The sequence below is a fragment of the Lissotriton vulgaris genome, chromosome 7 (assembly GCF_964263255.1).
Source record: "Lissotriton vulgaris chromosome 7, aLisVul1.2, whole genome shotgun sequence".
Lineage (NCBI taxonomy): Eukaryota > Metazoa > Chordata > Amphibia > Caudata > Salamandridae > Lissotriton > Lissotriton vulgaris.
The window spans coordinates 938,492,047-938,507,855 of NC_141695.1; the positions used below are offsets into that span (position 1 = coordinate 938,492,047).

General features: G+C 47.8%; 1 pseudogene; it reads right to left on the reverse strand.

Annotated features, from left to right (window-relative positions):
• Window positions 1-5,048: 5,048 nt before the first annotated feature.
• Window positions 5,049-5,957, reverse strand: LOC147702768 (xaa-Pro dipeptidase pseudogene; annotated as a pseudogene).
• Window positions 5,958-15,809: the final 9,852 nt, after the last annotated feature.

Consider the following 15,809-nt stretch of genomic DNA (forward strand, 5'->3'; position numbering starts at 1 on the left):
TAATTTGAGAATCATTTTGCATTTAGTTGCCTGCTGATTAATGCACTCCACCACTGTCATATAATCCAGCCCAAATATGATGACTGATTGCAGAACTAACGAAGCCAGATGGGCAGGGCCACCAGTATGGGAAAGAGCTCAAGGAAACCAATGTTGGTAACTAGCCTGGACTCCACCCAGACAGCGGGCCATCGTTGTGCGTCAGCAGGATGGGCCCAAGACAGCACCAAAGCCTTTGCTGCCCGTAGCATCCATGAAGAGACCTACCACCTCACTAGACCTGGTAGAGCCAGGCCACACTACAGTGCCATTGAAGTCCTGCAGAAATGCCTCCCAAATGTGCTTGTCCTGCCGGACCTCACTCAGCAACCTGGTGTGGTGGTGCTTCTCCTTCAAGTCAAACATTGCCTGTGCAATGGAACAGGAAAAGAGGCAGCCCAGTAGGATAACCCTCAGGCAACATTCAGCTGCCCAACCATCCACTGTAACTGATGCACACTAACTTTTCTTGCTCCTCAACAAGGCCTGGGTGAAGGAAGTGACCATCTCCCTGGGGAGCTGCAACATGTCTACCCTAGAATTCAACTCAATCCTAAGGAACTCATAGACAGTAGAAGGCACAATAGTCTTCTAGTGCACCAGTGGTACCCCATACTCTCTCATCATTGAATAGAAGGACTGCAATATATTGCTACATATCTGCGAACCAGGAGGACCCAAGGAAATAAAATCATCCAGAAAGTGCACACCCACTGATGGCCTGTCGTCCTCATAAATACCCACTTGAGGAACGAGCTGAACTTCTAAAAATAAGAGCAGGAGACTGAGCAACCGATAGGCTTGTACTTGTTGAAGTAATAAGATCCCTCAAACTGGAAACGGAGCAGATGGAAATCCTGCAGGTGCACAGAGAGCAGGTGGAAGGCTACTCTATGCATGATTTTGCAAGGAGCGTGCCCGGCTGCAACCTCTGGAGCATCAAAATGACCTGGTCCAAGGAGTCATACTTGATAGAACATAGAGACCCATCAGTTGCCTGAATAACAGACTGAACCTCGGGAGCAGATAAGTTGTGAATCAATCTAAATTCCCAGTGTTCCTTCTTGGGTATCACCCCCAAGGGGGAGCAGACAAAACCCTCCAGGGAAACTGAATCAAATGAACCGGCTCCCACTCCCCAGGCCCAACTCCTTGATAATCTTTATCTGGGCCACCCCAGGATTGGGCCTAAGGGACTGCTGATTTTTGCAATAGGACACAACTCTGCTGGGATTAGTAAACCCTCCCTAAAACATTCATACAAGACCTGGGCTGCTGCAGGATTGCTGTAAACATTGAACCATGAGGCCATTGCCATCCAGTTAACCAGTGAGGGGCTTTGACTAAAAGGGGATTATTAGTCTTGCTTCTTGCCTCCATTGTCTGTGAACTTTCTAAAACATTTCAACCCCGGGTGGGAGGACAAGCCTCAGAAAGTGTTGACATTTACAAGTCCCATGGGGCCTGGAGCAGGAACGCTTGTTAAAGCCCCGACAGGTCTTCTTCTCTCCCACCCCCCAGGGCTGCAAGAGGCCCACACTCGCACAAAAGGATCCTTTTCTGATAGCACACCAACTTGGTGTGTAAATTGCTAAAACACTCAGCCAAAATTGCCTAATAAATCGAGACCCCTTTCACCCAATTCACCAATGGTTCCTCCACCCTCTTCTTGTAGACGAGTGGCCTCAGTCACCAGAATGAGGACACTGTTTGCAGCACATTGCCTCCTCTCTATCAGGTTTATCAACAAGCAGGTCAAAATATCAATGTAAATCCCTTTACAAATCTTTTCTTTCACCTCTGCCAAGATATGCATGCCTAGCTGGTCATGTCCCTACCAGACTTTAACCAAACCAATACACAGTAAAGTCATCCTAGTACCTGCATTCTTAGGGAACTTGGCGAGTGGAGTCATCGCCAATGCTGAGCCGCCCAGGCTCGACGCGAGTGTCTTACTTTTAGCCAAAGACCCTTGGGCCTTTGCCTGGGAGACCCTAGCACCGCCTGCTATAGAAGCAGCCCCTCCGAAGCCCACGTGTGGGAGGCCCACCCTGACTAACTCCTGGGTCCACTGGGGCGACAGGAGGGCTCGCTACTGCCAACCACTCCTGTTGTTGCAGCATGTTTCACCTGTGCCTTCTGCGACCCTGAACATTCAACATTCCAAACTTAGAAAGCCTAGGCAAGATGCTGGCCAGATTGGCCACTATATCTGGCTGGTTGTGGCCCCTAGCCGGTGTAACCGTTATGGCCATGCAACTATCACCAATTTGCACGATACCTCCACCTGAGTCAATACTAGGCCTGAGGTGCTTGCACCAAGTGCAACCTAACTGGCACAGGCTCTGCCGGTATCCCCTCGCCCTGCCCAATGGTACCCGACAACTGCACTCTGGGACCGATCCTAGAAGGTCTCTCCACATCTTTCTTTTTGGCCTGCCCCATAGCCCTCTTCTAGACCAGGGGTAATGCTGCCTTAGGGGCTACTCCTGATCACCTAGACCTCTCCCCTGACACCTCTGTCCCAACCTGCCTCCTCAGCAGGAGGAAGCTGTCCCATTAAAGCCAGAGTCTAGTCCATAGTGTCCATCCGATGCATCAAAGCCTCCTAAAGCACCTCAGTGTGTGAGTGTTTAGAGCCCTGCTGTGCCCCACCAGGCATCCCTGTGAGATAAGAAGTAGCACTACCAAGGGCAAAGGAAACAGACCAATAATGCCCACTGTCCCTCAGGAGTAGCAAGTCACCTATCTATATGGCTGCCCACTCACAACAATCAGTACAAGAAAAACAATACTCGAAAAAAATACACACTTCCTGCTGTAAGGAATTGCAGAGTACCTTAGGTTACTGTTCTTTGAACCCTAGCCTGCTAGAGATAACTGAGCACAGGCAACTGTTGGAAACACAAGGAATTGAACACTTAACCTTCAGAGTAAGTGAAGGGCCTGTGCCAACCAAACGCAGAGACTTCTATGAGAGCACCTTCACCTATCCTTGCAACTGAACACTGGCAACCACAGCAACATGGCGAATTGACATAAGCACTTCAGAGCTATAATCACTGTGAAGCAATTGCAGGACCCCCACCCCCACAGAAATTAGGCATTTCAGCCCCCTGCATGGTAATAGCAGGGGCGGTGGGTGACATTTGAAAGTGGTGGGGCGCAAAGTGATTTGCATACAGCACCGTAGCGAGCGAGCGCAGCGAGCGATCCTGAACCCCAAAAGGGGGGTTTGGTGGGATAACCCCCCCCAAGAAAATTTTGAAAAAAAAGAAGAAAAATCGGGCATTTTCAAGCAAATTTGAGAAAGTAGGAAGGTTAATAAAGCAATTGTGAAAGTGCAGTTATTACATTAATAGATGTCATAGCATAGGTAGCTGCCTATTCAGTATAACCACAGAGCTTCATACATTCACACTTGTAAAAGCCTCTAATGTGAGCCATGATGTTTTGCCTAAGGCGCAAACTGGACTGATTAAGGTAATGCATTTTAAATATAAAATGGAAATGTGAAAGGAGTGTGTAGGAAGACTTCATGGACATTGTTGGTAATTTAAACACCATTATTCAGCTCAAGGATATCTTCTACTAGTTATGCGCGGCAGCTTGCCTCTCTAAAGGCATAGAAAATCCTCTGAAACATCACACATGAAGCATTCTAAAATGTTACAAGTCATGCACTAGGCTGCTTTTTTAAGTACATTAAGCACATACAGGGATATTATTACAGAGTAAAAATATTTGATGTAAACAAGGGAGTAGCCAGAAAAAGAAAATATGCCCCAGACAGGCTTAGAGGGAGAGCTCCCCCTGAGGGAGTTCTAAAACATATTTCCTGCCCCATCACCCTTTGCATAACTTCCAACAGAGAGCTATGACATAAATGCTTTAGACCACAGACCATCGCTGTTTTGGAGATGTGTTGGTGGGAGGGGCAGAGAGGGCATGGCCACAGACTACTACTGGATAGTTTTGCACGTCTTAAATCTAAGTAATACTGCAACACCTAGAGACAAGGCCACTGGGAATTATGCGGCAGAGAAGGACCAAAGTATGTGGCAGGGTTGGCTAGATTATGCATCAAGAAAAGTCAAATTGTGCAGTGTAATATGCCACACTCTGTTAGTATTACTTCATAACTTTGACAGTTTTACACATGGTAACGGCGTTAAGGCAAATATTTAACCTCACTAATCCCCGATTATGCAGAAAATGCTGCGGCAACAGAATCGCATAATTCTGGTGGTCTTGCCTATAGGTGTGAAACAAACTAGTGATGCAGAGACCTTGTCTGAATGTTGCAAGTGACCTCTAATCTTCAGAGCTCGCAGTGTCACTTGAACTTTGCCAGAGACGTCCAGCGCATTAAGCCTCTGACAGTGACGCATAGGCTTGGCAGTGGCAGAAATCAAGCAACGTTCTTTAAAACTGGAAGATCTGGCTACAGAGGTGGACGAGAAATAAGTTAGTTGAAAAGTTGCAAAACCGCCATGATCCTAATATTCAAGTGATCTACATTTTGAGAAACCTGTAAAAAATGCAAAATTGATCCCTCTGCTACCATCAGCGCAGCTATCAAACTCAGCTTTCATGTGAACTACACTGGACGCCTTCTCTCAAAGTCAACACATACATGATAATAATAACAAATAACAATTCATGCGTCACATAACCCACACAGCAATAACTCCTCCAACAACGTTATGAGTGCTATCAGCAGAAGCAGCCTATCCAGATGAACATGATTATCGACAGTTAATCAAAGAAAGCGGTTACACAGAATGCATAGTTTATATCTGAATCACCTTAGAGGGATGATCATCTTATAACAACAGATATTCAGTAATGTTCACATTGTAAAAATCAGCATTTGCATTTCACCAATTCATGCGCTCTTGCATTTCAGAGGTTGCTGAAAGGCTGTGCATAGGAGAAGTTTTCATCACAATACTGTAGCTCCGCAAGAAACGCCAGACACAGACGGCTGCTCAGAGCCAATATCTGAATCAATCTAGCAAGTTTAGAACTTTACACTGGCAATGGGATTGTGGGGGGTCTGCCAGTGCTTGGTCGAGCAAGTGATCAATAAAGTAAATTCCTGGTTCAATTGTTAGCACCATGCCTTCCTGAAGAATCCGTCCAGTACGCAAGCTTTTGAGACCAGGCTCCGTACTCCGTTCAACTCCCTCCGGGTAGCCTCCAACATCATGCATGTCAATGCCAAGAAAATGTCCCAGACCATGTGGCATAAATATTGCACCCAGATGAACTTTCACCATGGTGCCTTTCAAAATGATAATTTTGGTCAGTTCTTCCAGATGAACTCTGTCTGCTAGACAATGCATATCTGGCCAAGCAACACCTGGTTTTACTGCCTTCATGACAGCATGTGATGAATGAAGCACAGCTTCATAGATGGCCTTCTGATCAGGAGTGAATTTTCCATTCGCAGGGAACGTGCAGGTGATGTCTGACCCATAGCAGTGATATTCTCCTCCCATATCAAACAAGCACAAATCGCCATCAACAACGGTCTTGTCATTTGGGGCTCCAGCATGCCCGTAATGCAAAATGGATGAGTTGTCTCCACTGCCACATATGCAAGTGTATGACGTCTGCCGCATGCCTCCACGTTTATAGCAATAATGCAGGAACAGGCTTTCCAATTCGTACTCTTTCATCCCCAGTTTAGCCGCTTTCATAACCTCTTTATGGGCCTCGCTGGAGATCCTGTTACTGTAGCGCAAGACTTCCAACTCCAAGTCGCTCTTAATTACACGGCACTCCACTATTTCTGGATGAAGAATTTTGTTGTTCACTTGAAATTGGCTAATTCCTTCAAATGAAGCTTCTTTGCAGACATTTCCACTATCGGTATTAATGCCACGCAGAGTAAGACCCTCACAGTAGTCCATGATTCAATACATTGATTACAGGAGACATTTGACATCAGCAGGCTGAATTTACTACCTAGTAGAATCTGCAATATTCCCGAGTGGAAAAGATGAGAGGGTTAAGGCCTCTGGAGCTCTTGGAAAGGATAGGGTAGAGTGTGGGTTCAATGAGGAACCCCTTTCGCAAAATGTTTACTTTGTCTGTTTTCAGAAATCATATCCGTGATTTTGACATCAAATTTTAGGCACCTTTATGCCAACCAGAATAGTTAGTCACACAGCGCACATAATACATAAACACAAAGGAATTTAAGGAGCACTGACAAGACCCAATAAGGCTCTCTGACAGAAAAGTCTGCAGCTAGCACTGTGTTTTTTGGCTGGGCTGCAAAAGAGGTCACAAGTGGTTCTGCTGCATTCTTTTGCCTAAAGCCATTTCAGTCGCTGAGGATTCCCTAAGTGGAAAAAGGAAAACCAAGATCTAACAGGCTGCGCAGGGCCATCCTTTTCAGAGAGCTGCAGACATACATGCACACCCCTCAGAAACCAGGTGGCATTTATAAGTGCCCAACAAAAAAGCTAACACTCTCCAATTATGCATTCCACATATGTGCAGGTGCTTGCGAGATAGCTCGGTTGGTAAATGCATCTGCTGTGAAGCTCTGCATACAAACAACAGGGTTGAAATGTTGGTGGGAAATACAGCCTGTCATCCTTCTAAAGCTGATAAAGTAAGTATTGTGAAAGCTGAGTATATTTTATGGCAGCTGTTAACAGCGCTATGGAGCAACAAGTCTGTATGTTAAGAGTTGTCATGTCTCCAAGCGTAACATAAAACAGCAATTTGTAATTATTTCTGCCACATCTGCTGTGGGACTCACAACTGCTCCAAAACGGTCACTGCTCAGGGTTCAAAGAAATCACGTGGGCTCTCTTCCTCCGTAGGGTTGATGAAGGACGTTGCCATTTTTGCCTGCTTATGCCGGCTGTAAAGCCCATCTGTTTCCTGTTACTAATTTCTACAATTAACATGCACTCATCACCAGCTCGAAGAACACACTCATGAACCCCCTGCAGGAGTTTCGGACCTCGAGAGTGCCCTGATCACAGGTTAAGAACCACTGCCCTAAATCATTTACAAGGCCTACGGCGCTAAATGTCTGGCTACATCCAGTAATTGGGGCATTTTGACCAGAAACCTGCACTTTGTCTCTTATCGCCTGTCCCCGCCACGAGTCTCAAAAAGAAAAAGCAAAGAAGATCCATCAGGGTTCAGGGACTGAAAGTCTGGAACAACCTGGAAGCACAACTCACAGAACCGTGGCGGCGTGGCTGAATAAAGCTTCCTTTAGTTAAGTAAATCACTGCTAAATGATGAGCTGCTGAGAGTGCAGTCCTGAGCTGTCAGAGAGCTCACATGTGTCTGTCACCCAAACTGGAAAGAAACAACCCCCCCCCCCCTCCTAGGACAGCAGTGGGACAGAAAATAAATCGTGCCCCCTAATTGGCAATATTTACAACAAGGGGTGGTGAGGGACAGAGTCTCTGAATTAAACAGAATACTCTCACTCAGTCAAGAGATCAGGGCTAGATCCAACACCGTTTTTTAGCTCACTGCACCATCCCAGTTTCAGAACCTGGCTGTATGCAAATTAGTCTGTTCCTGTCCCAGTGCATGATGGGAACAGGGCAAACCAAACTACAAAAGCCAATTCTTACACTGGGAAGGAAACAAGCTACCGGGGACCGGTTTCTGGCATTTCAGCCGTCTTCGGCCCGGCTTGCTTGAATCCTGATGGTGCAATGAGCAAGGGACTCACATCTGAGTATACCCTTCCACGCTTAGGGTGGACAAAAATATTTACAACAAGGGGTGGTGAGGGACAGAGTCTCTGAATTAAACAGAATACTCTCACCCAGTCAAGAGATCAGGGCTAGATCCAACACCGTTTTTTAGCTCACTGCACCATCCCAGTTTCAGAACCTGGCTGTATGCAAATTAGTCTGTTCCTGTCCCAGTGCATGATGGGAACAGGGCAAACCAAACTACAAAAGCCAATTCTTACACTGGGAAGGAAACAAGCTACCGGGGACCGGTTTCTGGCATTTCAGCCGTCTTCGGCCCGGCTTGCTTGAATCCTGATGGTGCAATGAGCAAGGGACTCACATCTGAGTATACCCTTCCACGCTTAGGGTGGACAAAAATATTTACAACAAGGGGTGGTGAGGGACAGAGTCTCTGAATTAAACAGAATACTCTCACCCAGTCAAGAGATCAGGGCTAGATCCAACACCGTTTTTTAGCTCACTGCACCATCCCAGTTTCAGAACCTGGCTGTATGCAAATTAGTCTGTTCCTGTCCCAGTGCATGATGGGAACAGGGCAAACCAAACTACAAAAGCCAATTCTTACACTGGGAAGGAAACAAGCTACCGGGGACCGGTTTCTGGCATTTCAGCCGTCTTCGGCCCGGCTTGCTTGAATCCTGATGGTGCAATGAGCAAGGGACTCACATCTGAGTATACCCTTCCACGCTTAGGGTGGACAAAAATATTTACAACAAGGGGTGGTGAGGGACAGAGTCTCTGAATTAAACAGAATACTCTCACCCAGTCAAGAGATCAGGGCTAGATCCAACACCGTTTTTTAGCTCACTGCACCATCCCAGTTTCAGAACCTGGCTGTATGCAAATTAGTCTGTTCCTGTCCCAGTGCATGATGGGAACAGGGCAAACCAAACTACAAAAGCCAATTCTTACACTGGGAAGGAAACAAGCTACCGGGGACCGGTTTCTGGCATTTCAGCCGTCTTCGGCCCGGCTTGCTTGAATCCTGATGGTGCAATGAGCAAGGGACTCACATCTGAGTATACCCTTCCACGCATAGGGTGGACAAAAATATTTACAACAAGGGGTGGTGAGGGACAGAGTCTCTGAATTAAACAGAATACTCTCACCCAGTCAAGAGATCAGGGCTAGATCCAACACCGTTTTTTAGCTCACTGCACCATCCCAGTTTCAGAACCTGGCTGTATGCAAATTAGTCTGTTCCTGTCCCAGTGCATGATGGGAACAGGGCAAACCAAACTACAAAAGCCAATTCTTACACTGGGAAGGAAACAAGCTACCGGGGACCGGTTTCTGGCATTTCAGCCGTCTTCGGCCCGGCTTGCTTGAATCCTGATGGTGCAATGAGCAAGGGACTCACATCTGAGTATACCCTTCCACGCTTAGGGTGGACAAAAATATTTACAACAAGGGGTGGTGAGGGACAGAGTCTCTGAATTAAACAGAATACTCTCACCCAGTCAAGAGATCAGGGCTAGATCCAACACCGTTTTTTAGCTCACTGCACCATCCCAGTTTCAGAACCTGGCTGTATGCAAATTAGTCTGTTCCTGTCCCAGTGCATGATGGGAACAGGGCAAACCAAACTACAAAAGCCAATTCTTACACTGGGAAGGAAACAAGCTACCGGGGACCGGTTTCTGGCATTTCAGCCGTCTTCGGCCCGGCTTGCTTGAATCCTGATGGTGCAATGAGCAAGGGACTCACATCTGAGTATACCCTTCCACGCTTAGGGTGGACAAAAATATTTACAACAAGGGGTGGTGAGGGACAGAGTCTCTGAATTAAACAGAATACTCTCACCCAGTCAAGAGATCAGGGCTAGATCCAACACCGTTTTTTAGCTCACTGCACCATCCCAGTTTCAGAACCTGGCTGTATGCAAATTAGTCTGTTCCTGTCCCAGTGCATGATGGGAACAGGGCAAACCAAACTACAAAAGCCAATTCTTACACTGGGAAGGAAACAAGCTACCGGGGACCGGTTTCTGGCATTTCAGCCGTCTTCGGCCCGGCTTGCTTGAATCCTGATGGTGCAATGAGCAAGGGACTCACATCTGAGTATACCCTTCCACGCGTAGGGTGGACAAAAATATTTACAACAAGGGGTGGTGAGGGACAGAGTCTCTGAATTAAACAGAATACTCTCACCCAGTCAAGAGATCAGGGCTAGATCCAACACCGTTTTTTAGCTCACTGCACCATCCCAGTTTCAGAACCTGGCTGTATGCAAATTAGTCTGTTCCTGTCCCAGTGCATGATGGGAACAGGGCAAACCAAACTACAAAAGCCAATTCTTACACTGGGAAGGAAACAAGCTACCGGGGACCGGTTTCTGGCATTTCAGCCGTCTTCGGCCCGGCTTGCTTGAATCCTGATGGTGCAATGAGCAAGGGACTCACATCTGAGTATACCCTTCCACGCTTAGGGTGGACAAAAATATTTACAACAAGGGGTGGTGAGGGACAGAGTCTCTGAATTAAACAGAATACTCTCACCCAGTCAAGAGATCAGGGCTAGATCCAACACCGTTTTTTAGCTCACTGCACCATCCCAGTTTCAGAACCTGGCTGTATGCAAATTAGTCTGTTCCTGTCCCAGTGCATGATGGGAACAGGGCAAACCAAACTACAAAAGCCAATTCTTACACTGGGAAGGAAACAAGCTACCGGGGACCGGTTTCTGGCATTTCAGCCGTCTTCGGCCCGGCTTGCTTGAATCCTGATGGTGCAATGAGCAAGGGACTCACATCTGAGTATACCCTTCCACGCTTAGGGTGGACAAAAATATTTACAACAAGGGGTGGTGAGGGACAGAGTCTCTGAATTAAACAGAATACTCTCACCCAGTCAAGAGATCAGGGCTAGATCCAACACCGTTTTTTAGCTCACTGCACCATCCCAGTTTCAGAACCTGGCTGTATGCAAATTAGTCTGTTCCTGTCCCAGTGCATGATGGGAACAGGGCAAACCAAACTACAAAAGCCAATTCTTACACTGGGAAGGAAACAAGCTACCGGGGACCGGTTTCTGGCATTTCAGCCGTCTTCGGCCCGGCTTGCTTGAATCCTGATGGTGCAATGAGCAAGGGACTCACATCTGAGTATACCCTTCCACGCTTAGGGTGGACAAAAATATTTACAACAAGGGGTGGTGAGGGACAGAGTCTCTGAATTAAACAGAATACTCTCACCCAGTCAAGAGATCAGGGCTAGATCCAACACCGTTTTTTAGCTCACTGCACCATCCCAGTTTCAGAACCTGGCTGTATGCAAATTAGTCTGTTCCTGTCCCAGTGCATGATGGGAACAGGGCAAACCAAACTACAAAAGCCAATTCTTACACTGGGAAGGAAACAAGCTACCGGGGACCGGTTTCTGGCATTTCAGCCGTCTTCGGCCCGGCTTGCTTGAATCCTGATGGTGCAATGAGCAAGGGACTCACATCTGAGTATACCCTTCCACGCTTAGGGTGGACAAAAATATTTACAACAAGGGGTGGTGAGGGACAGAGTCTCTGAATTAAACAGAATACTCTCACCCAGTCAAGAGATCAGGGCTAGATCCAACACCGTTTTTTAGCTCACTGCACCATCCCAGTTTCAGAACCTGGCTGTATGCAAATTAGTCTGTTCCTGTCCCAGTGCATGATGGGAACAGGGCAAACCAAACTACAAAAGCCAATTCTTACACTGGGAAGGAAACAAGCTACCGGGGACCGGTTTCTGGCATTTCAGCCGTCTTCGGCCCGGCTTGCTTGAATCCTGATGGTGCAATGAGCAAGGGACTCACATCTGAGTATACCCTTCCACGCTTAGGGTGGACAAAAATATTTACAACAAGGGGTGGTGAGGGACAGAGTCTCTGAATTAAACAGAATACTCTCACCCAGTCAAGAGATCAGGGCTAGATCCAACACCGTTTTTTAGCTCACTGCACCATCCCAGTTTCAGAACCTGGCTGTATGCAAATTAGTCTGTTCCTGTCCCAGTGCATGATGGGAACAGGGCAAACCAAACTACAAAAGCCAATTCTTACACTGGGAAGGAAACAAGCTACCGGGGACCGGTTTCTGGCATTTCAGCCGTCTTCGGCCCCCCTTTTCTAAATCATTTTTGGCCACTATAGGTGTGGCAGGGTATACTCAGACATGAGTCCCTTTCTCACTGCTCCATCAGGATTCAAGCAAGCCGGGCCGAAGAAGGCTGAAATGCCAGAAACCGGTCCCCGGTAGCTTGTCTCCTTTCTGGTGAAGAATTGGCTTGGTAGTTTAGTCTGCCCTGTTCCCATGATGCACTGGGCCAGGGACAGACTGATTTGCATATAGCCAGGTTCTGAGCTGGGATGGGGCAGTGAGATAAATAACGGTGATGGATCAAGCCCTGATCTTTGGACTGGGTAAGAGTGGTCTGTTTAACTCAGACACTCTGTTCATCACCACCCCCTTTTCTAAATCATTTTTGGCCACTATAGGTGTGGCAGGGTATACTCAGACATGAGTCCCTTTCTCACTGCTCCATCAGGATTCAAGCAAGCCGGGCCGAAGAAGGCTGAAATGCCAGAAACCGGTCCCCGGTAGCTTGTCTCCTTTCTGGTGAAGAATTGGCTTGGTAGTTTAGTCTGCCCTGTTCCCATGATGCACTGGGCCAGGGACAGACTGATTTGCATATAGCCAGGTTCTGAGCTGGGATGGGGCAGTGAGATAAATAACGGTGATGGATCAAGCCCTGATCTTTGGACTGGGTAAGAGTGGTCTGTTTAACTCAGACACTCTGTTCATCACCACCCCCTTTTCTAAATCATTTTTGGCCACTATAGGTGTGGCAGGGTATACTCAGACATGAGTCCCTTTCTCACTGCTCCATCAGGATTCAAGCAAGCCGGGCCGAAGAAGGCTGAAATGCCAGAAACCGGTCCCCGGTAGCTTGTCTCCTTTCTGGTGAAGAATTGGCTTGGTAGTTTAGTCTGCCCTGTTCCCATGATGCACTGGGCCAGGGACAGACTGATTTGCATATAGCCAGGTTCTGAGCTGGGATGGGGCAGTGAGATAAATAACGGTGATGGATCAAGCCCTGATCTTTGGACTGGGTAAGAGTGGTCTGTTTAACTCAGACACTCTGTTCATCACCACCCCCTTTTCTAAATCATTTTTGGCCACTATAGGTGTGGCAGGGTATACTCAGACATGAGTCCCTTTCTCACTGCTCCATCAGGATTCAAGCAAGCCGGGCCGAAGAAGGCTGAAATGCCAGAAACCGGTCCCCGGTAGCTTGTCTCCTTTCTGGTGAAGAATTGGCTTGGTAGTTTAGTCTGCCCTGTTCCCATGATGCACTGGGCCAGGGACAGACTGATTTGCATATAGCCAGGTTCTGAGCTGGGATGGGGCAGTGAGATAAATAACGGTGATGGATCAAGCCCTGATCTTTGGACTGGGTAAGAGTGGTCTGTTTAACTCAGACACTCTGTTCATCACCACCCCCTTTTCTAAATCATTTTTGGCCACTATAGGTGTGGCAGGGTATACTCAGACATGAGTCCCTTTCTCACTGCTCCATCAGGATTCAAGCAAGCCGGGCCGAAGAAGGCTGAAATGCCAGAAACCGGTCCCCGGTAGCTTGTCTCCTTTCTGGTGAAGAATTGGCTTGGTAGTTTAGTCTGCCCTGTTCCCATGATGCACTGGGCCAGGGACAGACTGATTTGCATATAGCCAGGTTCTGAGCTGGGATGGGGCAGTGAGATAAATAACGGTGATGGATCAAGCCCTGATCTTTGGACTGGGTAAGAGTGGTCTGTTTAACTCAGACACTCTGTTCATCACCACCCCCTTTTCTAAATCATTTTTGGCCACTATAGGTGTGGCAGGGTATACTCAGACATGAGTCCCTTTCTCACTGCTCCATCAGGATTCAAGCAAGCCGGGCCGAAGAAGGCTGAAATGCCAGAAACCGGTCCCCGGTAGCTTGTCTCCTTTCTGGTGAAGAATTGGCTTGGTAGTTTAGTCTGCCCTGTTCCCATGATGCACTGGGCCAGGGACAGACTGATTTGCATATAGCCAGGTTCTGAGCTGGGATGGGGCAGTGAGATAAATAACGGTGATGGATCAAGCCCTGATCTTTGGACTGGGTAAGAGTGGTCTGTTTAACTCAGACACTCTGTTCATCACCACCCCCTTTTCTAAATCATTTTTGGCCACTATAGGTGTGGCAGGGTATACTCAGACATGAGTCCCTTTCTCACTGCTCCATCAGGATTCAAGCAAGCCGGGCCGAAGAAGGCTGAAATGCCAGAAACCGGTCCCCGGTAGCTTGTCTCCTTTCTGGTGAAGAATTGGCTTGGTAGTTTAGTCTGCCCTGTTCCCATGATGCACTGGGCCAGGGACAGACTGATTTGCATATAGCCAGGTTCTGAGCTGGGATGGGGCAGTGAGATAAATAACAGTGATGGATCAAGCCCTGATCTTTGGACTGGGTAAGAGTGGTCTGTTTAACTCAGACACTCTGTTCATCACCACCCCCTTTTCTAAATCATTTTTGGCCACTATAGGTGTGGCAGGGTATACTCAGACATGAGTCCCTTTCTCACTGCTCCATCAGGATTCAAGCAAGCCGGGCCGAAGAAGGCTGAAATGCCAGAAACCGGTCCCCGGTAGCTTGTCTCCTTTCTGGTGAAGAATTGGCTTGGTAGTTTAGTCTGCCCTGTTCCCATGATGCACTGGGCCAGGGACAGACTGATTTGCATATAGCCAGGTTCTGAGCTGGGATGGGGCAGTGAGATAAATAACGGTGATGGATCAAGCCCTGATCTTTGGACTGGGTAAGAGTGGTCTGTTTAACTCAGACACTCTGTTCATCACCACCCCCTTTTCTAAATCATTTTTGGCCACTATAGGTGTGGCAGGGTATACTCAGACATGAGTCCCTTTCTCACTGCTCCATCAGGATTCAAGCAAGCCGGGCCGAAGAAGGCTGAAATGCCAGAAACCGGTCCCCGGTAGCTTGTCTCCTTTCTGGTGAAGAATTGGCTTGGTAGTTTAGTCTGCCCTGTTCCCATGATGCACTGGGCCAGGGACAGACTGATTTGCATATAGCCAGGTTCTGAGCTGGGATGGGGCAGTGAGATAAATAACGGTGATGGATCAAGCCCTGATCTTTGGACTGGGTAAGAGTGGTCTGTTTAACTCAGACACTCTGTTCATCACCACCCCCTTTTCTAAATCATTTTTGGCCACTATAGGTGTGGCAGGGTATACTCAGACATGAGTCCCTTTCTCACTGCTCCATCAGGATTCAAGCAAGCCGGGCCGAAGAAGGCTGAAATGCCAGAAACCGGTCCCCGGTAGCTTGTCTCCTTTCTGGTGAAGAATTGGCTTGGTAGTTTAGTCTGCCCTGTTCCCATGATGCACTGGGCCAGGGACAGACTGATTTGCATATAGCCAGGTTCTGAGCTGGGATGGGGCAGTGAGATAAATAACGGTGATGGATCAAGCCCTGATCTTTGGACTGGGTAAGAGTGGTCTGTTTAACTCAGACACTCTGTTCATCACCACCCCCTTTTCTAAATCATTTTTGGCCACTATAGGTGTGGCAGGGTATACTCAGACATGAGTCCCTTTCTCACTGCTCCATCAGGATTCAAGCAAGCCGGGCCGAAGAAGGCTGAAATGCCAGAAACCGGTCCCCGGTAGCTTGTCTCCTTTCTGGTGAAGAATTGGCTTGGTAGTTTAGTCTGCCCTGTTCCCATGATGCACTGGGCCAGGGACAGACTGATTTGCATATAGCCAGGTTCTGAGCTGGGATGGGGCAGTGAGATAAATAACGGTGATGGATCAAGCCCTGATCTTTGGACTGGGTAAGAGTGGTCTGTTTAACTCAGACACTCTGTTCATCACCACCCCCTTTTCTAAATCATTTTTGGCCACTATAGGTGTGGCAGGGTATACTCAGACATGAGTCCCTTTCTCACTGCTCCATCAGGATTCAAGCAAGCCGGGCCGAAGAAGGCTGAAATGCCAGAAACCGGTCCCCGGTA